The sequence below is a fragment of the Vulpes vulpes genome, chromosome 16 (genome assembly GCF_048418805.1).
Source record: "Vulpes vulpes isolate BD-2025 chromosome 16, VulVul3, whole genome shotgun sequence".
NCBI classification, from domain to species: domain Eukaryota; kingdom Metazoa; phylum Chordata; class Mammalia; order Carnivora; family Canidae; genus Vulpes; species Vulpes vulpes.
The window spans coordinates 41,321,589-41,343,256 of NC_132795.1; the positions used below are offsets into that span (position 1 = coordinate 41,321,589).

General features: G+C 38.2%; 1 protein-coding gene across 3 annotated transcripts in view; it reads left to right on the forward strand.

Annotated features, from left to right (window-relative positions):
• The window catches only part of CPSF6 (cleavage and polyadenylation specific factor 6), a 56,796-nt gene extending 35,792 nt beyond the window's left edge, over nucleotides 1-21,004 (forward strand). For 2 of the 3 annotated variants that reach the window (XM_072741900.1, XM_072741894.1), the window contains one exon: nucleotides 19,693-21,004. The gene's annotated coding sequence lies outside the window, so the exon portion shown is untranslated. The remainder of the gene's footprint in view (nucleotides 1-19,692) is intronic. The other variant, XM_072741891.1, reaches the window with a different exon arrangement.
• The last annotated feature ends 664 nt before the right edge of the window (nucleotides 21,005-21,668 follow it).

Below are 21,668 nucleotides of genomic sequence, written 5' to 3' on the forward strand. Positions count from 1 at the left end.
AATTGCTGTCCTACCTGTTGTCTCAGAGCTTCTTAAAGCACCTTATTAAGGTAGTAGTCTTTTTTTTTTTTTTTCCAAGCGAGCCAACAGGCTCCAAAGAGTTACATGACTACTAGCAGAATGGTGAGTCGAAGTTAGAATGTGTTCATGATTCCAAATCCTCTGTTCACAGTTACTTGCTGAATGTCCTCAAACTTAAGTGCCCCTACCGTCTGACACCCTGCTGTAACTGCTAACTTAAGGTTTATTGATACCTGAACTGTAAGCGTTTAGGAATATATTACTTGATCCTAAGACCCACGTTCGGTTTATTAGAAGATGATTTGCTGAACGTGAAGACTAGAGCTAATTGTTACTGAATTAAATCCTTAAAAAAAATGAAAAGCCACAATCATAAAGCTGGGTAATTAAAACTATAATAAAACTTAAAAGTAAAAAAAAAGAAAAATGAACTTAAGCTCTTAACTATTTCCCATTACTTGTGAACATGCTATGAGTATCTGCACACAGAGACTGCCTATCTAATAGCTTCTATAGCAGTCTGTGGTCCCTGACTTAATAAATGATCTGAGTATAGGAATGGACACGAAACGGAGTTTGGAGATGAATGGCACAACTTCTCTCATCTTTATTGAGGATACCTGGGCAGTAATATACCTAAAGTTACCTTCTACCAATTGTGTACCCTGCTTACACAAATACAGAGTGGAACATGAACATGCCCTCGTATCAGCCATAAGCAGGCAGATAAAGTAAGAAGTTAAAATGAAGATTTTCATTTAAATTTAATATTCCCTAAATCCTTAATCAGTTTTGCTGTTTTTCTTCCCTAGACTTCTAATTTTGGGGTACTCTGAGGAGGCTTAGCTTCCCTGCAAGCCTTGCTGTTCTTTTCCTGTCTCCTGGCTTTAGATGTTAATATGCTGTCAATTTCTAAATTTATATTTCCAATTCAGACCTTTTCCCCAAACTGCCTAGTCTCCTTAAATACCTAGTAGGCACACCAAACAACCTGCCATGGCTGAACTCTTTACCCTTTCCCGTTCCCCCACCATCTGCTAAGCCTGCAATCTTTCTCAATAGCCAATACCATCATTTTAATTGCTTAGATACAAACTTTGAAATCACTTATCAATTCCTCACATCAAATGCATCAAAAATCTTTTTGTCTATCTGAAAATAACCTAGAATCTGACCACTTACTCCTTCCACTGCTTTCATCATTTGCCTGTTAAATTGCTGCAGTAACTCCTAACAGTCTCCCCATTTTCTCTTGGCCTGTCTACAATCTTCTCGGCATGTCTGTCAGTTTTTTATCATGTCTCTCCAAACTCCTGTAGTGGTTCCCCATTTCTATCATGAAAGCTCCAGTCTTTAAAAGGTTTTTCCATTATTTGGCCCTTTACATCTCTGACCACACCTCCCAATACCACTTCCTCCCAACTCATTACATTCCAGCCACTCTGGCCTAGTTTTTTTGTTTTTTGTTTTTTTGTTTGTTTGTTTTGTTTTCAAATAGGCCAGGCATGTGCCTGCCTCTCAGCCTATGCAGGGACCATTTCCCCTGCCTGGAATGCTTTGGATATCTGCATGACAGTGTCATCTTCATGTGGTTTATTTTCACCTTTCTGTTGGAAGAATGGAACCTAACTCCCTTACTCTGCTTTATTTTCCCCAAAAGCTTATTAACATAATATGTTACTACCACAGTATACGGTCTGTTTGTTGTCTGATAGAATACACAGACCCATGAAAACAAGGATCCTGTTTTTGTAAATCCTAAGTTCCTACATGAATGTGTGTGCTACATAGATGTTAATAAATGAATGAATGTCTTAAATGTAGCTCTACTACATTATATTGTTAGCTTAAGCTTATACAAGTAGCTCACATTTATGCCACTTTCATGAAAAGCTTTAGTGCCTTGTTTTCACTAACCAAAGGAAATCTGAAGAGAGTTTTTGCTTTTATGGAATAAGGCAAAAAGTAAAAACAGTGTTAAGCACTTGTTTTACAGCCAGCTGTTATAGAGGTTGTGTGTACTCTGAGCAGTTGAGTGGCACCACGGACCAAGTTCCTTCCCTGGAAACCACTCCGCATCAAACCACCATAGCTTTGAACTGTGAGCATCTGTGCTTTGTCTTGATTTATTTTGTATATCCCTAAGGTGTCCTAAGGTATTAGAAAAGTCTGAGAGGTTATTTTTTTGGGCCTGGGAATACTCAAAAAGTTTTCTACATAAATTAATGGTAAATCCTTTATGCCACGTTAGCTCTACTTTTGGTTAACAGGGAAATCTGTAATACTAGTTGGAAGAGCTAATTTAGCATCTTTCAAATTGTAAAACGTTTTTAAAATGTCTTTTTAACCCTTTTTAAATATATTTCAGTGGCAGTAAATACGTTCACAATGTGCAACTCTTCGCCACTATCCCTTTCCAGAACTGTTGCATCATCCCAGGCAAACACTGTACACATTAAACAATAACTCCCCATTCCCAGTTCGCCCCCAACCCCTGACAAACTGCTATACTTTCTGTCTACAAATTTGCCTCTCCTGGGTACCTCATAGAAGTGGAGTCCTGTGTGGCTGGCATATTTCACTTAGCATAATGTTTTCAAGGTTCATCCATGTTCATCAGAATTTCCTTTTATTTATCTATTCATCTGTTGATGGGTATTAGGGTTTTTCCACCTTTTGGCTATGGTGAATAATGCTATGAACATTTGTGTACAAGTCCCTTCTTGCAATTCTTTTGGACATATATACCTAGGAGTGGAATTGCTGAATCATACGCAGTAATTCGATGTTTGAGGAACCCCAAAACTTCCACAGCAGGTGTACCATTTAATCTTCCCACCAGCAATGGGTAAGAATTTCCCTTTCTCCACATTCTCAACAAACACTTCGTTTTTCTGATAGTAGCCATCTTCATGGGTTTGAAGTGTGTCATTGTCCACTGTGATTTTTGGTGACTCATCATAATTGAGTCTTTCCAACATACTAAGCTTAGTTTTCATTGAACCAATTCTGTTTGTATTCATTTCTTCACTGGTTTGTGCAATAGAAAGTCATGAAATCAAAGGAAAAGGTACTATTGACCTAGTTAAGACCAAATGCAACTGAATAGTAAACATAATTAGTAAGAGCAGAAGTTCTTGGGTGCCTGACTGGCTTAGTTGGATGAATATGTGACTCTTGATCTCAGGATCATGGTGGGTTCGAGCCCTACATTGGATGGAGAGATTATTAAAACTATAAACTTTAAAAACAAAAAAAAGCCCGCTGGTTTTGGACATGTATAAGTCTGTTTTATAGAGAAAATGTATAGGTAGCTTATATGGGGATCACTCGAGTGCTTATACAGTATCAACATTTTCCTTATTAAATGTTCGAAAAACTCGCTACTAAAAACGTGGCCTCTAGCCTACCAATGTGAGCATCACCTGAGCGGGAAACTTGTTACAAATGCTGAATCCAGGGCTCCATTCCAGAGTTAAGGAATCAGAATATGCCTTTGGACAAGATGCAAGTGACTTATGCAACATAAAGATCAACAAATTGACTTTTTAAACTTCTAATGGCTACTTAATATTTGAACTTACAGTTTCCAATCAGTTCTTATGGAGTATTCAGGTTATTTCACTCGATTTTGGATAACAAAGTGAATGTATAAATAAATGTTCATCTCTGTTTTCCAAAAAGTAATTTCTTAGAGTGCTGGATTCAATAAATATGAATATTTGAGGTTTTTTGATACTTGAAATTACCCTCTGTTTTACCTTCACCTTAGCTGTATGTGAAAAGTCACATTTCTCCATATACTTTTCAATAATGGTTTCTTTATATATAGATATATATCTCCATCCAGTTTGGAGGTGAAAATGTGTTTTTAAATATTTTGTGACTTTTACAATGACTTAGTTTATTTTAAAAGGTTAGCATGCTGCCATCTAGTGATAGCTTTATGTAAGAAAATGGTGAGTCATGATTTAGTAATTGATTTTGTAAGCATTCTGGCCCAAACTAATAAAACCAATAAAGGGCAGACCAGAAAACTGAAGGGTCCAAGCCAAGTTCGAATATCCAAGAAAGATCTGAAAAATTCTTTTCTAATCTAATATCTCTGGTAAGTCCCAGCAGGATAGTCCAACCAGAATGAGGTAAAAATAATGATTTTTCTCATGGAATCAGTTAATAAAACCAGTTAGTTGGTTAATATCTTTATTTGCATCCTTCTACTGAAAATATTTCTGAATTTGATCAATGCACACAATAAGTCATTGAAGGGAAGTTACTTTGTACCTACAGATTTTGTACTTCTATACATAGACTGTTACTTTTTTTAAAAAAAAAATTTTATTTATTTATGATAGTCATACAGAGAGAGAGAGAGAGAGGCAGAGACATAGGCAGAGGGAGAAGCAGGCTCCATGCACCGGGAGCCCGATGTGGGATTCGATCCCGGTAGACCATTATTTTAATTACAGAATATATTTAATGTTTCTTTGAAGAGGTGTATATAATACTCTAATGTCATTCTGAACAGAATTCTTAGGTGGGTATGAGTGGTCTTAATTTTATTTAGTTATCTGTATTTGTTTTTAGCCCTAAGTGAAAGCGTATCTTTTTTAGCATTTGAGTGCCTAGTCTGTGCTAAGTATGGGACAGGAATGGACCAAGGAATATTCCTTGTTTGGGGGGAGCCAGGAATAAGAAAAATTTCTATTCAATGAATACTTAAAATTGTGTATTTCTTTTCTTTCTTTTTTTGGTGGGTAGAGGGGAAGACTTAGAGCAGGAGCGGGGAAGGGGCAGAAGGAGAAGCAGACTCCCCACTGAGCAGGGAGCCCAGACACAGAGGTTCGATCCCAGGACCCTGGGATCATGACCTGAGCCGAAGGCAGAGACTTAAATGACTGAGCTACCCAGGGGCCCTTAGAGAATACTCAGAATTATTGTAATGTGCAAAATACCTTGAACATACAAAGGAAGAAAGCAATGTGCTGTCTGGAATCAGAGTTGATGAGACTAATATATGCTGGTCACTTCTGATGTGTTATTTCATAAAAGTGTCAAAACAGTATTATTGGGATTCCTCATTTTACAGATGAGAAAACAAATTTAGATTCAGTAGCAGGGCGTCTGGGTGGCTCAGTCGGTTAAGCATCTGCCTTTGGCTCAGGTTGTGATCCCGGGGTGCTGAGATTGAGCCCCCTCAGCGGGGAGCCTGCTTGGGTGTCTGTGCATTCTCTCTCTCTCTCTCTCTCTCTCTCTCTCTCAAATAGTCTTAAGAAAGATTCAGTAGTTTGAACACCAATAAAAATTAATTAAAAAAAAAAAGAAAGAAAGATTCAGTAGCAAAGCAGTAATCCACTTTACCATAGAGTCAGAAGAGCCACCCAAGAGAATGTAATAGTGGGTCTTGGTGGTCTTTATTTACAGATGATAGGAGATGATATGGAGGACTGAAGTTAAATTATTAGAATTAATAGGTTAGCAAGCTCTGTGTACACAAAATATAGAAATCATGTATAAAGTAGCTAGTATTAAATTTACTAAAAGATGTGCAAGCCCTCTTTTGGAGGAAGTTTTAAACAACTTCATTGGAAGACAATACAGATCCAAGTTAATGGACATACCATGTTAATGAATAAAGAGTATTATGACCATTCCCTCAAACTGATCTAGCATTAGTGCAAATTCAATTAAAATTACAAGAGGTTTGTTTCTTTTTGTTATTACACTTGATAATCTGTTTCTAAACTTTATATGGAAGTTAAAGGCAAATGAGTAAGAAATGCATAATAAAATCACAGGTGCCATTTCATATCTACAAGATTGGCGAAAATGTTTAATTGGTTATAAGTATTGGCTAGGATGTGATGCAGTGAAAAATACTACTGGAAGGAGTGTAGATTGGTACAACCACTGTGGAAATCAGTTTAGCATTAATTTGTAAAGTAAATGCACATATAAACTAGGAAAGCTTGTGTCTCTGCATTAGGAAGCATTTACAAGAATGTTTATAGCAACATTTTAAATAGCAAAAAACGGAACAGCTCAGATGCCCATTGACAATAGATAGGACATTTGTACAATGAAGTACTCTGGCCTAAAAATACAAGAACTCTAGCCATATGCAGCAAAATTAAATGAATCTTAAAATCATGTTTACTGGAAGAAGCAAGTCATGGAGGAATTCACACAGTGTTCTTCCATTTATATAAAGTTCCCAAACAGAATTATGAGTGTGAGTATTAGGGAAATAATAGAAAAGTAATACAAGGAAATCGTTAATACTCAGCATAGCAGTTCTGGAGGCAGGCAGGTAAACGAATCACAGTCAAGGGAAGTGTTCCACTGGGGCTCCTAAGGTACATCTATTAGAATGGTTGCTTTGATATGTTTTAAGATTTCAGATACCATCAAAGGCGAGCATAAGGTTTGTATTATCAGAAGTGAGCCATGACACAAATTTCTCTGGGAACAGCCTAAAATTCGGTACTTCACACAATACTGGGTAGAGGAAGCCAAGTGTCTGGTCACCAGTGTCCTGGGTACTGGAGTGGGTTTTGGGAGAAGTGCAATTCTCCCAAAAGTGATGGTCAGCAACAAGATAAACATTTTGAAACTTTGAGGTGCATGTGAGGCTACACAAAAGTGCATGTATTCAATGACTTAGATGTGATGCAATGATAAAACGCAGTATACTTAGATGTAGTCTAAACAGCCAGCCTTTCTCATTCAGCAGAATGTTTAGAATTTTATGCTTTCTAGAGCCACTCTGGTGAGCCTGTACCTCAGCCTGACACTTGTGCTAACTGCTCCCAAATCTTGGAATGGTAACCTCAATTGGAATCTGTTTCCTGAAGAAATTGGCTGAGATGGAAGTCATCAGAACCAGAATCTTCATGGGACAGAATGGGCCCTAGCACAGTAATAAGAGCAACTACCATTAGGTGGCAGACCAGGCTGGATTAGGGAAACTGGTATTGGGTGGTAGTTAATAGGGTCTTCCAGTACTTGAAAGGTTTTAATTATCAATGGATTCTATTCTGTTCATTTTTACGGCAATTACTGAGTTGCCCACTAGATGCCAGACACTGTTCTAGGGCCAAATTAAAAAGTGCCTTCATCTCAAAATTAGTGAAGAGCTGAGAATGTATTTTTTCCTATGAAGTAGTAGTATATTTTCATATTTTCATCGATTTGGAGAGCTTCCGATATATCATGATTGAATTTTTGTTGGATATGATGGAGATAACCTGGTTGAAGAAGGTACAGCTCAGGACTGTTTCACTTTTTAGGTGCTTATATGTGTACTTTTCAAGATGAGCTCCAGAATAGATGTGCTGCAATATTCAGGAAGTCTTAGAACAGGAATTTATGTGAGGTCAAATACGGCGTCTGAATAGCACATTATATGGCTAGCATCTCTCTCTAGTAGGATTCATTTGTTCACTTAAATACTCTGGCCACTGATGTAGGTGCTAGAAATATAGCACTGAATGTGACAGACAACATTCCTCTTCTGAAGTTTATTTTTAGTAAGGAAAGATAGGGGTCAAATATACCAGTTGGTGTTAACGTTATTAAGTAAAATAAGGCAAGGTATTTTTATATGGATTCATCAGGGAAGGCCCTTGCAAAGTGCAGTTTGGACAGATCTGAAGATAGTGAGGGAATCAGTCATGTAGATATCAAGGAGAAGACCATGCTAGCAGAGGAAATCAGTGCAAATGCCCTTAAAGGTAAGTGAAGCAGCAAAGGCTGGTAAAATGAGGAAATGAGGAAGAATGGTAGGAAATGGATTTGGAAGGTATTTGGGGACATGATTGTGCAGGGCTTTATGGGGAATGGTAAAGATTTTAGTTTTTACTCATGTGTGACAGGGTATGAGCAAAGATGTAACGATCTTACATTTTATCACTGGTTGCTATCTGAAGAATAGGCGGGGGGAGCAATTGTGGAAGCAGGCCAACGAATTGGAAGGATTTTGCCTTAATGTAGGTAATTACAATGGTTTAGATTGGGGTAATAGCAGTGGGGAAGCAGTAGATTTTGAGCATATTTTTAAGGTAGAGCCAATTTCATTTATTGGTGGAAAAGAAATGAACGTGAGAGAAAGAAATCAAGATATCTTCCAGTTGTTGACCTAAGAAACAAGATGGAGTTGTCTTCTACTGAGATGAAGACTGGAGAATGGGGTGGCATCAGGAATCAAAAGGTTCCTGTTATGCGGAGTTTGAGAAAACCTAGAACACCAAGTGGAGATATCAACTGGTAGTCATTTGGATCTACTTGTCTGGAATTCAGGGACAATTTCAGGGCTGGAGATAAAATTGTGGGAGATACAGTGTCTAAATAGAATTTTACAGCAGTGGAGCCAGGTGAGATCACCAGGAGGGTGATGATAAAGAGAAAAAGCACACTCAACTATAGGGTGCTTCTATGGCTAGAAATGGGGAAAATGAAATGATACAACAAAGAGTACTGACGGGGCAGCCCATGAGGTGAGAGAGCCCAAAAAAAGAAAGGGTGGGAAGGGGGAGATAAAGAAGGGAGGAACAGAGGAAGGAAGGAACAAACAGGAGGGTGTCTCAAGGGAAGCTTCACAAAAGAGGGTGTGGAGTGTGTCACATGCTACTGAGGGGTTCAGTGAGATGAAGACTAAGCCAACCATTTGATTTGATAACCCAGAATTCTTTGGTGACTTTGTGTGATTTAGTGGATTGATGAGCACAAAAAGGTTGGTGTGAATCCAGAAGGGAATGGAAGGAGAAAAAGGAGATAGTCTTTTTTTTTTTTTTCAAGTCTTTGAAAGAATACTGTGAAGAGAAAATAAATGGAAAAGAAGTTGGGTAGGGATGTTATTAATCAATGTTTGGAGTGTTGCACAAACCAGGTGTCTTGATTTATTTAGAGTGGCCAAGTGCTCAGCACTTGTTGTCTTGTATAAGCTTAAAGCCCCCAAGAAGTACAAACTTTTGCAAAATAGCTATTTTCCAGTGAGCTACTACTGGTCAGGGAGTAGCAGAAGTATCTAAAGTTTTAGAGATGTGACTTCATTGAGGCTTCCATAGTCCTAACAATGGAGCTTCCCATTTCTCTCACATAGTAAGTCTGTGTCTCATATGGGACTTGGAGGGCATAATGGACTTTTACCAGAACTTACTGTGCAGCTACTTACAGAGAGCCTTTGTTCCTAGTAATGCAAGCACTTAGCAAGGACACAAGCTCACAGTAACTCCTAAGTCTTACATGTTGTAGTCATATTCATACTATGGAGAAGTTCGTTTGCCTCCATGTATGAAAATGTTCATTTTTTTTTTTCAGGATCCTTTGTAGGTCAGTATGTGGAATAGGACTCCATTCCTTATGGGGAAATCATGTGGGGAATTCTAGTGACAATTCTTTAGTAAATGTGGAGAATGGTGGGTAGTAACACTTGTGATCACTTAGATCCAAAGTTCCTCCCACTTCCTAGACACCAACCAAAGCAACAGGCAGTCGGGAGGGGCACCTTGCATATTATTTTCTCAGTGCTGCTCAAACAGAGTACCAGCACTTAAAACAAATTTATTGGCCCACAGTACTGGGGACTAGAAGTTCAGAATCAAAGTGTTGGTTCGGTCACGCTCCCTCTGAAAACGGTAGGGCAGTCCTTGTCTCTGCCTAGCTGCTGATGGTTTGCTGACAATCTGGCATTCTGTGCCTTCCATTTGCATAACTCCAGTCTCTTCCTTCGTTACAGCATTCTTCCTGTGTGTTTGACTTTTCGTGACTATTTATAAGGACACCACTTATGTTGGATTGGGGAGGGGGCCCATCCTACTCTAGTATGATTCAGTCTTAACTGATTCCATTTGTAATGACCCTATTTCTAGGGACACATTCTGAGCTACTAGAAGTTAGGACTTCGACCTACCTTTTGGCCCGGGGGGGGTGGGTGTTGGACACAATTTGACCTGTAAACTGGATTATAGATCAAAATCCACAAATGACAAACTATGTAAGTGGTATTGAAAACAAATGTGAATGGACAGAAGACTATTGGAGTAGTGGGAGAAGAGGGATAGACAGCAGCTTTTAGAAAGAGCCCACAAGAATATATGGTGGGAAGTATTTGGTATTGCACTGATACAAACATACTAAAGAAAATGACCAATAAAACTTGGCATCAGACCAAAAAAAAAAAAGTAACCAGAAAAAAATTTTGTACAGAAGATGAAAATTATAACCAAATTCCACTCCAACCCTAGATCTAGACAAAAAGAGCCCCTGTTCTGGGTCCCATACTTTAGAGCGACTTCTATACCACAAGCACACGAATTTATTAAAGAACACAGAGGCAGCACTGTCACTTTGACTTGATGCTCAGTGCCCGCACAGTGCAATTAGTAACTCTAAACTCCTCTTGTGAATAAGTGCATTCAGGCCCCAGGGAAATGCTTCTCCATATCCTCTGCCTCGTGTCTTCAAAAGACAACTGCGTCCAAATACCATGCAGGTTTGTGGGTTGTGTTGCTACTGACCTTGCTTCATAGAACAGGGAGGATTTGAGCGTCCGAAGTGTGGGGACGTAGAAAAGACATTGTCAGGTTCTTTCCTTAGCACAAAAGCAGAAGACTACTGCATAACTAAGCATTGTTTCCCATTAAGTGCCAAGCATTGATTTTCTTCTCTTCGTGTTCAAAGTGTACCGAAATGTAGACACCTTTGTACAAATTTGGTATACTTTGAATAAGATTATGTTTAAATTTGTAGTCTTGAAGACTGTTACTGTCAATGGAATGCAAATCGTGTGAAAATAGTATAACATTATTAATGATTGTGCTGAAATAAAGGCAAAAAATAAAATTCATGGGATAAGTAATACAGCTTATGAAATACGTGCTTATTTTAAGCATTGCTGGTCCCTCAGGAGAACATCTAGACATGTACAGTAATAATTAAATTTAGTTACCTGGTATTTACTGAGTTTCAGTCACATAAAAACCGTAGCTTTACACACCTTTTGTTGTTTTGAAGGTGTATTTGTTAAGAACACGGAGGCAGCACTGTCACTACTGTAAAGGTCTGAATATTTTTCATTTCATGGTTTTAAAGTTTCACCTAATAGCTTTTAAATTGAAACATGATTAGGGGCTCCTGTTTATTCTTGCCCCAGACTGCAAATGAAAGGAGTCAGCCGGTCAAACATTTGGCATGAATTAAAAGCTGCGGACTAAAATAAATAAATAAAAATAAAAAAAAAATAAAAGCTGCGGACTGTGAAGAAATCACTGTAGGGTAGGAGAAAACTGTCAAATACAAAAATATAGATGCCCAGATAGAAGAAGATGATATATGAAAAGACAGACTGAGGAAAGAAAACCCATCATGGAAATGAAAATAAAATTAAGAAAGAACACAATAAGTGTGTGTGGGGGGGGGGGAGTTGTTTTTAGGATTTAAGAATTCTTGCTATTTTAAAATTACAGAAATAGGAGGAAGGCAGGCCAAAAACAAAAAACAAAAACCCTAACATTCATAATTGAAGTTCTAAATAGAAAATCAACATAATTTTCTGAAGACTCAAATCTCTACATTGAAAAGGCACACTGTGTACTAGGTTAGTACAAAGACAGTTCTGTTTCCATTGATGGCAGAATGAATGACTTAGGCCTACTTTCTCACCTAACTGGGAAAGCTGGGGAAATTATATATCCGTTTGAAAGCATCGAAAGCAGGCATGCCTGAAGAATTGCGGGGTTAAAATCTAGGAAAGAAGATAAGAGTCTGGCGTTTGAGATTCTGAAAAATATTCTAAAATTTTGATTCTGAAAGTAGAGGGCAAGAGGTCTAGAGGCTAACTACAATTTTTAACATGCATGGGGCTGAAGGGACACAAAATAGAGTTGAGGGCTGCAAGGAAAAAGTATAACACTTCAGGTTTTTCCAGCTTCAAACTTATTCTTAATCCTTATTTGGATTAAAGGTACTGCCAAGTGAGTCTACCTTCTTGGCAGAAACAAAAGTGAGTTATCTGGAGAAAGAGTAATGTCATCTAGAGTTTCAAACTACGGATCTTTTAGTGCAGTTGTGTCACTCAATCAAAAATAATCTGATTTACCTATTAGAAATAGAATTTAAACAAAAATGAGAAATGACACACAAAAAATAATAAAATAAACTTTTTAAAAAAGAGAAATGACACAGTGGAAACAGGCCTATCAGGGATCAAATGATCTAAGCAGGGGTCAGCAGCATATGGCGCATAGGTCAAATCCTGCCCCCTGCCTGTTTTGTAGATAAAGATTTGTTGGAATAGATCTACACTCATTCATACACATATGTTTGTGGCTGCTTTTAAACATAGAACTACTCTCTGACTCACAAAGCCTAAAGTAGTTAGCAAAAATATTTACAGAAGTTTGCTAGCTCCCAATCTAAGCTACCTTGATAAGATACCAAAACAACAGGAAATTTTTAAAAAAAAGACAAATTATAAAGTTAAATGCAGAAATTAGTAAAATACTAAACAGAGAATCAACATAGTCAACAATTGGTACTTTGAAAAGGTAATTAAAAAGCTAAGCCCCTAATGAGATTGAGAGAGATTGAGAAAGAGAAGGAAAAACTAACCAGCGTCAGGAAATGAAAAGGGGAAAATTAGTACAATTTCTGCCGGGCAAAAACCAACTTAATCAAAACTGTAATGAGAAAAGTGAGTAGTCCCTTGTCTATTAAAGAAATTGAGGGGCCCTGGGTGGCTCAGTCTGTTAAGCTCCCCCCTCTTGATTTTGGCTCAGGTCATGATCTTGTGAGATCAAGCCCCATAAACGCTCTGAACTCAGCACAGAGTCGGTACTTCTCCCTCTGCTCCTCCCTCCCCACTCACACGCTTTCTCAAATAAATAAATAAATAAATATCTTTTAAGAAAAAAATAAATTGAATTCCATAATTCCCACAATGAAGCCACCAGGTGAATTCTTTCAAACATTTAAGGAAGAAATCGTACCAATTACCTAAAAACTTCAGAGAATAGAAAAGGGTATCCAGGCCTCACCTAAGCAGAGAGAAGAGGGAGTTCGTGCAGGTTGGCAGGTTGGTGTGTGGTGCAAAACCAAGCAGGGTGATGAGGCCGCCCACGTGGGGGCAGCCTTTCATAGTCTCTTGGAGCCCAGATGGAATGAGCTGGAGGTCTATGGAGTAGCCTGGGGCGGGGGGGGGGGGGGGGGGGGGGGGGCGTACAGGGCAGGGGGTGTGGGGAGGCAAGCTTAGAGTCCAAAGTGCCCACATTGTGGAATAGCCTTTTAGAATGTTAACAGTCCAAAGTAAATGAGGAAATGGTTCATGATGGGCTGCATGGAGAGTCAGATCCTGAGTTAAGCGAGGAATGCCTCTTGTGTGTTGCCATAGCCTGGAGGGTGGAGGGTGGAGGGTGGAGGGCATCCACGTGGGGAAGTAACCCAACATGGGGAGTCAGAGGCTAAGCAGGTATGAGGAGGGCATCCATGCAGGAGTGTGGCCTGGTGTAGAGTGGAGAACCTCAGCCGCGAGAGGAGATACCCGTGTGTGTGTGAGAGAGAGTAGTAATAGAGATGGCAGATTGATTACATGTGAGGGAACTGATTAGGCAGAAAAAGGAAGATAGAAGATAAGCTTCTCACTGTCTGAGAAGGGAGTTAAAAATATAGAACAGATGAAAAAATAGAATGAACTCTTTTTTTTAAACTAGAGTTTTATGTAAATATATTTTTACATATGTAGATATTTACATAATCATGTATTATGTAAATATTTACATATTTCCTATATCTCTCCACTCCGAGGGCCTGGGAACAGTGATACTTTAATATCAATGAGGGATCTAGTGTCTAGATCTTGACTTCTAAATGTCATATCTCTAAAAGGAATTAGGGCTCCTTATAGAATGGTTGTTTTTGAGGCTGTCACAGGCAAAGTGAATAAATAAGAGTGGGTGGCTCAGTTAGTTGAGTGGCTGACTTGTTTTCAGCCCATGTCATGGTCTCAGGGTCATGAGATTGAACCATGTGTCGGGCTCCGAGCTGAGTGTGGAACCTTAAGATTCTTTCTCTCCCCTCCCCTGCCCCTCCCCACATACACGTGCTCTCCCTCTCTCTCTCTCTCTCTCGAATGAATGAATGAATAAATAAATAAAAGAACATCTTGTGCCAGAAAGCATGAAGTTCTCAGAAAATGGAAACATATCAAAATCACCCAGAAGCCAGCTAGAATGGGTGCTCCCCTGGCCAAATCAGGAACAATTTGGCAACAACAACAAAAAAAATGATAGTACAGACACATAGACCAATGACACAGAACAGAAAATGTTCAGAAATAAGCCCTCACATATATGGTCAAATGATTTTTTATAAGGGTGCCTAGAGACTGTGGGCAAAGGACAGTCTCTTCAACAAATGGTATTGGGAAAACTGGATATCCACATGCAAAAGAATGGAGTTGGACCCTTACCTTACACCATATACAAAATTTAACCTAAAATGGATTAAAGGCCTAACTGTAAGACCTAAAACTGTAAAACTCCTAGATGAAAACATGAGAAAAATTTGATGGCATTGGATTTGGCAATGATTTCTTGGACATGACACCAAAAGCACAGGCAACAAAAGCGAGAGTGTATTAATGGGACCACATTGAACCCAAAAGTTTCTGCACATAAAAGAAAACAATAGAGGGCCACCTGGGTGACTCAGCAGTTGAGCTCAGCGGTTGAGCTTCTGCCTTTGGCTCAGGGCCTGATCCCAGGGTCCAGGGAGCCTGCTTCTCCCTTTGCCTGTGTCTCTACCTCTCTCTGTGTGTGTCTCTCATGAATAAATAAAATCTTGAAAGAAAGAAAGAAAAGAAGAAAGAAAGAAAGAAAGAAAGAAAGAAAGAAAGAAGAAAGAAAGAAAGAAAGAAAAGAAAAGAAAAGAAAAAAAGAAAAGAAAAAAAAAAAAAGAAAAGAAAAGAAAAGAAAGAAAAAATAGAGTAAAAGGGCAACCTATAAAATGGGAGACAATGGTAAATCACATATGTGATAAAAGGTTAATACCCACAATAGATAATTCTAACAACCACAAAAGAGCAATTAACCCAATTAAAGCATGGGCAAGGGACCTGAATAGACATTTCTCCAAAGCAGATATAATAATGGCCAACAAGTATATGAAGAGATACTCAGCATCACCAAACATTAGAGAAATGCAAATCAAAGTAATAATGGACTATCACTTCATACACATTAGAATGGCCACTATCAAAAAATCCAAAATACAAGTATTGGTGAAGATGTAGAGAAATTGGAGCCCTTCTACACTGCAGGTAGGAATGTAAAATGGTGCAGCCACTCTGAAAATCAGCGTGGAAGTCCTCAAAAAGTGAAGATAGAAATGTATGATCCAGGATCCCACTTCTAAGTATATATCTGAAAGAAATGAAAGAAGGATTTTGAAGAAATATTTGCACACCCATGTTTATTGCAGCAGTATTCACAATATCAAAGACGTGGAAGCATCACAAGCATCCATCAACAGATGAATAAAGTGTGGTGTCAATACACCTTCTTTTTATTTATTTTAAAAAGAAGGAAATCATGTCACATGCTACAACATGGATGAACCTGAAGGACATTATACCAAGTGAAATAAGTCACCAAAGGACAAATATGGTATGATTCCACTTATAGGAGATACTAGAGTAACCCTCAGTCACAATCATGATTCCAAATTTCCCGTTACAGTTGTGGGAACAGTAGAATGGTGGTTGCCACGGGCTTGGAAGAGAGAGAAATGGAGAGTTGTTTTTCTGTGGGTATGGAGTTTTAGTTTTTCAGTTTTGCAAGATGAGAAAATTCTAGAGGAGCACATGGCTGGCTCAGTCGGTGGAGCATGTGAGCCTTGATCTCAGGGTTGTGAGTTCAAGCCCCATGTTGGGTGTGGAGCCTACTTTAAAAAAAAAGAAAAGAATCTTAGAGATCTGTTACACAACAACATGAGTATAGTTTACTGAATCATACACTTAGTTAAATTTTATATTATATATTTTACCACATTTTTTAAACTGCAAAAAAAGTGATAAAAGATTTTGAGACATTATAAAAATGCAAAAAATAAGCCTACACAGATATAAACAAATAAATTGGAGAGTGAATTGATAAAGAAAGGGATATTTTCATGGTTTCAATATCTTCTCACAAACTACTTACTAATTGTAAAGGGGAAAACATTTTTTTATAGTGAACACCACTTGTGGACACCACCATAATCAAATGATCAAGGGAATATTATTAGTAATGGGACAAATGGATACCATGTGCTACCTGAGAGGATGCATTGAGAAGAACACAGCCTCATATCTGTTATATTCCTGCCAAAGATACATAACCTGAATCTAGTCATGAGGAAAAATCAGAAAACCAAAATTGAGAGACATTTCTACAAAATAAGTTACCAAGATTTCAAAATTGTTAAGATTGTGAAGTCAAAAAAGGACTAAGGAACTGTTCTAGCCTAAAAGGACTAAAAAGATGTGACAATTGAAGTCAGTGTGACTGTAAACTGGTTTCTTTTGCTCTAAAAGACATATTTGGGATAATTAGTGAAACTTGAATGGGAGCTGAGGATCAGATAGTAGTAACCTTCAACTTTCTGATTTTGGTTGTAATATAAGGAGAATGTCCTTATTTGTAAGAATACACCTAAAGTGATGGACATAAGTTCAGCAATTTATTCTCAAATGATTCAGGGAAACAGTTTTTATAATATTTTTTCAATTTTCCTGTAACCTTATTATTATTTAAAAGGAATTTAATGGTGTATTTGAGCTTTATCAACTTTTAGAAGAAAAACATGTTCATCCTCTTTATGATTCGGTTTCCTCTTCAAATCTTTGAAAATATATTCTAGAGCCCTTAAAAATGTCCTTGAACCCCTGTGGCAAAGTTTGAACACCTTCATCATGGGTAGATCATCTAGTTGGCAGGTATCTTTAAAATACTTCATCTGTGAGAAGAATCTGAAAAGAATACAAATAATAGTTGCAAAATAGTGAACCCAAGTCAGCAAATCCTAGAAGCCATATTTTCTCCAATGAGATTTTTAAAAATAGCTAAACAGAGCACATATTGTGTGCTTATTCATGTTTTTAAAGAACACTTTGTTCACACCTGTTATTACAGCTGTGTTGTTATACAACTGATCACAAATGTCATTCGAAAGTAAGTTCAAATCATCCAGAACTTGCTTCACTTTGTTGAGTGAAGCCACAGCTAGGTAGTTAAAAATTAAACCTAGGGTTTTCTATCATAACTATTACACAAAGTCAGCAATTGACCAGGGTCATCATATCTGAAAATTTCCAATAATCGCCTATTAACTCCTGCTAATTTATTCATTTTTAACCACCTAATTTTATACATATTTTCCCATTTTTAAATTAACTCTTAATAAGGCTTTTTGGATAAATACTAAAGTTGCTTTTCTCATTTTAATATTTTCTCAAATGCTTATGGATTAAAAACAGCAATTATTATTTTTTTTTAAATATTTTTTTCTTTATTTATTTATGATAGTCACACAGAAAGAGAGAGAGAGGCAGAGACACAGGCAGAGGGAGAAGCAGGCTCCATGCACCAGGAGCCCGACGTGGGATTCGATCCTGGGTCTCCAGGATCCCGCCCTGGGCCAAAGGCAGGCGCCAAACCACTGCACCACCCAGGGATCCCCAAAATAGCAATTATTTTTGGTGACTTTTATGACATGTTTGTTATTTAAGAATGCCGCTGTTCATTATGAGCTTTGAAGGGAAATTCTCTAATTTGCTTTTAAATTTTAAGAGCCACAACTATTAGCACTTTAAAACAATGCTTAATGTTCTTTCTTATCTGTGTTTTTTTTTTTTTTTTAGTTTTTTATTTATTTATGATAGTCACACAGAGAGAGAGAGAGGCAGAGACATAGGCAGAGGGAGAAGCAGGCTCCATGCACCGGGAGCCCGACGTGGGACTCGATCCCGGGTCTCCAGGATCGCGCCCTGGGCCAAAGGTAGGCGCTAAACCGCTGCGCCACCCAGGGTTCCCTCTTATCTGTGTTATAAGGCTTTGGCCTAGTGCACTTGAATGAGAACACAACGGAAAAAATACAAATTTCTTCCTAATTTGACACAAAGTAGTGATATCTACAAAGATAACACAAAACTTATGCAACAAGGACAGTAGTGAAAAAACTATTAAAATTAGTCATTGCACAAGAAAATCTTGATATGCCTTGAAATCTGACAGCTCATTTATATATTAAAAAAAAAAAACCTTGATAGACGTTATGTCAAATCTGGACACCCTTCTAACCATCTACTTGAAATTATTGTGAAGATGAAACTTTTTTGATATCTTTTATAGCAAAAATAAATTTTGATCAACCACTTTAGAACAAAGATTGGACTTCCTTTCATTTCCCACAGGATATATTACAAAGTCTCTATCATCCGAAGAGGTAATCACATAATACACACTATGAAACTGTAAGGGAGGAGGGGGAGTCTTGTGAGAGTTTTCAGCCAACATGGACACATCCTCAAGTATTACCTATTCAAAACAAAGTAAAATGCATCAGGTGTGTTTGCATAAGCCTTCAGGATTTTGAGGGGTTTTCTCTCCCCCTTTTAATTGTGAAGAAAGGACATTTTTCATTACTTCATTTATTATGCAACTGCTCCTTTTCATGAGGATGCAGTGAGTACCAGAAGATGAAACAACTACACCTGCCCACCATTTATGTAGTAAGAGGAACAACTTGGTATATGACTCCTTCCTTAGAGGTCTGTGTCAGTTAGGACAGGTTAGGTTATGCTGTCGTTACAAATCCTCTGTTCTCATTGGCTTAAAAACAAAGGTTTTAGGCAGCCCCAGTGGCTCAGCAGTTTAGCGCCGCCTTCATCCCAGGGTGTAATCCCGGAGACCTGGGATCGAGTCCCACATCGGGCTCCCTTCATAGAGCCTGCTTCTCCCTCTGCCTGTGTCTCTGCCTCTCTCTCTCTCTCTGTCTCTCATGAATAAATAAATAAAATCTTTAAGAAAAAAAAAGGTTTTTTTCTTATTCATATTCTATGCCCATATCCCTGCTCCTTGTTCAGGGACTCAAATTGGATGAACACCCGTCTCTAAACAATTTACAATGGCAAGTCAAATGGGGCTCAGCGTTGTCTCACACTGGCAATTACATGTCGCTCTTGTATTTCATGAAGTTTCATGGTGTATTAGTTTCCTGTTGCTGCTGTAACAAGTTACTACAAATTTAGCTCTTCGGACAAAACAAATTTATTATCTTATAGCTCTGGGGATCAAAAGACCAAAATAAGTCTCACTTAGTTAAAATCAAGGTGTCTTTCCTGGAAGTTCTAGGTTTTTGTCTGTTGTGTTTTCCCTCCTCCAGCTTCCAAAGGTTGCCCACATTCCTTGGCTTATGGTCCTATTCCATCTTCAAAGCCAGCAATGGCCAGTTGAATCATTCTCTCATCACATCATGCTCACATGGGCCCTTCTGACCCCTTCTTCCATATTTAAGAATCCTTTTACTGCACTGGGCCCATCTAGATCATCCAGGATAATGTCCTTATGCTAAGTCATCTGATTAGTGACATTAACTCTATGTGCAACCTTAATTCTCCCTTTCCATGTGTTATAGCATATTCACGGGTTCTAGGAATAAAGACGTAGACATCTCTGGGGACCCATTATTCTGCTGGCCACGTGATGAGTCAAGATTCAAGGTGGATGGAAGTGCAAGTCTGCCACTTTCCCGGAGGGAAGAGAAAAAGTGAAATATTTGTAGACATCCTTAATGATTTCCACAAAGACCTTAAATTTACATAGTAAATTTAAAGTGACTTAGTCAATAACCGTTTATTAAGGCAGAGTTTTGTGAAGCATTTAGAACAGTGTCTGGCACATAGTAAGTACAATACAAATGTTGGTTAAAATAAATGATTACCCATGTGGGCAATCAGTCTAGGTGACTAAGCTGGTTAAACATCCAACACGTGATTTCAGCTCAGGTCTTGATCTCAGAATCAGGAGTTCAAGGCCCACGTTGGGATTCATGCTGGGTGTGGAGCCTACATGAATGAATGAATGAATGAATGAATATCCATGTAAATACAGTAGACCCTTGGGTAACATGGAGGTTAGGGGCACCGTTGACTCCCCCACAACTTAGTCACTAGTAACCTGTTCTTTAATGGAAACCTTACCAATAACATAAAGTTGGTTAACATATTATGTGTGTTATATGTATTGTATACGATAGTCTTAGAATAAAGTAAGCTAGAGAAAAGAAAATATTATTAATATAAGGAAGAAAAAAGTATGTTTACAATACTGCATTTATTGAAAACAGTTTGGGTATAAGTGGACTCTGCAAAGTTCCAACCCTTGTTTTTCAAGGGTCAGCTGCCGTCTTCCCATCTCTGGCCCCTGAAGGAAGAGATAGAGAGAGACCCAGAAGGTAAATTATGCAGTGCAGTGAGTGGGTAATGGGCTGAGCTATGCACAACCAGCAGGGTGGGTGGCCCTGGATCCTCTGCTTCTGTTTGTTAACATAGTAATCCTAATAACTTGGAATATTGCTGAAATTCTACTGTCTCTCACTTTCAAGATGTTCAAATTGGTTGTGATTCTCCTTTTTCTACGTGTTGCTTTTTGGAAGTTCACAAAACCCAAGCCTGTTTATTTGAGATTTTTCTGTTGTATGCTAGGCCAGACATCATTTCCTTTCATGTGATATTTTCTGTGGTCTGTGTTAGTTTAGTTCTTCCTTTGTCTTCTTGTGCTTTCGTGTGAAGAAGATGCCCTGTTTATGGAGCCTTGGTGCCTTTCATGTATAATGCATTCTTAAACTAATTCCAGCTTCTGAAGCTTTGAGAACAGTCTTCGAATGCACCTGCCTAATTTTTCTTCTTATGTTAAAAGAAGCAAATAAAACCCCAAATCTTAAAGCACCTTTTAGCTATTGTTTTAACTGTCTTTTCTTTTTTTTAAGATCTATAGATCGATCTATCTATCATCTATCTATCTATCTATCTATCTATCTATCTATCTATCTATCTATCTGAGAGAGAGTGTGTGTGAGCAGGAGGAGGGGCAGCGGGGAGGGGAGAAGGAAAGAATCTGAAACAGAGTCTGCGCTGAGCATGGAGCCCAATGCGGGGCTCGATCTCATGACCCTGATATCACGTCCCAAGCCAAAACCAAGAGTCAGATGTTTAACCAACTGAGCCACCCAGGTGCCCCCTGTTTTAACTGTCTGACACATTTCACAACTGTGGCTGTCTTTCCTTCTAACATTCTACATACACTCTGGATGATCTCATCTACTTCAGCATTTTCAGTTATTACCTCTACATTGATAACTCTCAAATGGTTCCCCTTATAGTTAAGATCTTATATCCTTCAGTTTTTTATTGAAGTATACTTAACATACGGTGTTATGTTAGTTTTAGGTGCACAACATAATAATTCAACAATTCTACACATTACTCCGTGTTCATCATAAGTGCAGCCACCATCTGTCACCAAACAACGATATTACAATTTTATTGACTATGTTTCTATGCTGTACTTTTCATCTCTGTGACTTATTTTGAAACCGGAAATTTATACCTC